Raw genomic sequence first — 2,647 nt, 5'->3', positions numbered from 1 at the left:
GGCTCAGGCTGGAGAATATAGCCCATAGATTATATTGCTGAACTGTAGGGAAGGTGCCAGAATGGTGGCTCCAAGTCAGTGAGTTATTGAATTATTATTTAGAGAGACCTCCTTTGGATTCGTATTGGAGTGTCCTGGTTATTGCCATCTGGATCCTTCTACATGTGGCCAGTTTCATGACCACAGACTTTCCCTTGAATCTGGAAACAGCTGTTTTTCAAATACCATGACATTTGGGCATGTTTATGGAAGCTCGGTTGGAGAATAAAATGCAGATGAGAGGTGGCCTTCACACTGGAGATCAGATAGCTGATATGGCTTAGTGTGGCTGGGAGAAAATTTAGTTCTAGATCTGCTGGATCAGAATAAATCACCACCAAGGGACAAATGATTACAGTGATCTTAGCATTTTGTTTAGTAGCATTGAGGCTACCGATATTTTGGGTAATGCTTTGATTGAAGGACATAATTTAGGGTATATTGAAACATTGCCATGGGAGAGGAAAAAAATATAATCATGAGCTAGTGAAACTTTGAGGTATGCAGTTATTTTATTTACTGGGCTACACCATTCTGTGATACCCACTGTCCCCTTCAGGAGGACTTGAGTACCTCTTTGGGCCTGATGAGTTTATTTTCTGAGCAATATATAGAGCCTGAGGCAGGTTTTAGATCCTCACACTTCTTATTGGAGTCACTCAATTCTCTAAGATCTCCCCCAGAATCTAGGCATGAAAGTGGTGGTTAGGGACTATGGAAAGGCCAGGTGAGCTGGAATGGTGGTCCCACAGGTAAAGGCTGGACCATTCCCACCAGACTCTAGCACATTTCCCTTTGGTGAAGAGCCTGCTGCTACACCTTAACTCTGGTGTAGTGAGGGGAAGTAGCAGTGATGGCAGGAGGATAAAAAGAAGCCCTTTTTTTTATAACCAAGAAGTTAGATTAACAAAAATGCCAGGAGATAAGAATCATAAGCTTCCCATATATTTAGAAATCTCAATTGTGACAAAGTGGGGATCTTGACTATGTAAGCCAAGAAGTAGGCTCAGTGAGATCTGTTGAAATAAGGATTTTACTTCACATCTATTTGGTGTCAGGCAGCAAGCTGGTTGTGGAGTATGAGGCCAACCATGTTGTGCTTCTCCCCTCTGTGGCATTGTGACATTGTAAATAATGGATAGCTTATGTCTAGACTGGTCACCATGGCACAATTGCAAAGCCAGTGTCTGGTGGTGCTATTACTATGTAACCTGTGGGCAATGGCCCTCATGGTATAATATGAAATAGGATCGAGGCCCAGATATTAGAATAAATGTTGTGGCCTATTAAAGACAGTATGTACAAGTGTACATAGTAATTCTTCTGGAATTTGCTCATATCTGAGTAAAAGAGATAGAAAATCCCAGTGAAGAGTCTTGTATTCTGGCCAGAGCTTGGCCTGAAGGATGGCCTGAGTCTACCACCAGGGAGAACTGAGAGCTCTTGATATATCACCTTCAGAAATATTCCTGATCCAGATTTAGCCAGGTATGTCAATGAGAAGTTCGCTTCTCATGTGTGGATAAAGTAGTGCATCTCATGAAGCCAAGGTGCTGTCCATTGCCAGACACATCATGACTCTGTGCACCACTGAGAAGGAAGCAGCTGTCTTAGACTGTGTCATAGTGCCTAGCAATAATCATGACACTGTATTGGTCACAGAGCCTTCTCCTTCTGTTGGAGTTTTTTTTTTTTTTAAATGAATTTTTGGGGATTTAGCACTATCTCCTGCCTTCAGTTACATTATGTGACATTTAAAAGGCAATTATTTTGCATGTTTCCCACCAACATAATGTAACACACTTACATATTTGTAGGCATTTTCTTTTCTTAGTTTTCATGAACTCCAGGGTTTTGCTTTATAAGAAAACATGGAATTGTGGGCATTCCTCCAGAAATGAATATCTTACTGATTTATGGCATTTTACTGCTTTTTGTGGGCATGATAATTTTAGTGTCAGTGCTTTTTCTAGTGTGCACATTTGAATGATACTTATCCAACCTACTTAGTGCTAGTGACTTACATACTAGGGTGACTCTATGGCCAGGTAATGCTTGAACAAGGTCCAAGTTGACTCTTGTCATGGTATCTCATCGGCTAATGTCCCCTTTACTCTCTAAAGAGCCTCAATTTGGAAGATGAAATTATGTGGTCACCTTACACATACCTCAACCAAGGTGCCAGCAGCAATGGCTATGACTTAAGTTGCAGTGATGTGGGCGACAACAGCTGTGCCATCAGTTCTGCTCAGATGACAGTGACTGTGGCACAACTCCATTTGGAAATGTTGGATTGTGAAAACATACATATCTTAGAGTCCTGAACACAAGGAAGAACTTTTACAAAATTTATGTGTCTGTGAGTTCATTTCCCCAACCCTTTCCTCTAAAAAGAAATGCAGATGAGTTTTCATTCAGCCCTTCAAATGGGTCACCTATTGTATTTCTACAAGGAAAGTCACATTAAGGGGCTGGTGGTTTAGTGAGGGAGGCAGAAAAAATCCTGAGTACTAGAATGCAGTGTGAAAAGTGCTCTTTGGAGATTATTATCCCTGCCCTCCTGGTGTTCATAGTTCTGTACAGTGTTTCTTAACCATTTTAAAATTCA

Source organism: Ictidomys tridecemlineatus, chromosome 4 (genome assembly GCF_052094955.1).
Source record: "Ictidomys tridecemlineatus isolate mIctTri1 chromosome 4, mIctTri1.hap1, whole genome shotgun sequence".
NCBI classification, from domain to species: domain Eukaryota; kingdom Metazoa; phylum Chordata; class Mammalia; order Rodentia; family Sciuridae; genus Ictidomys; species Ictidomys tridecemlineatus.
This window is presented reverse-complemented; position numbering follows the sequence as displayed.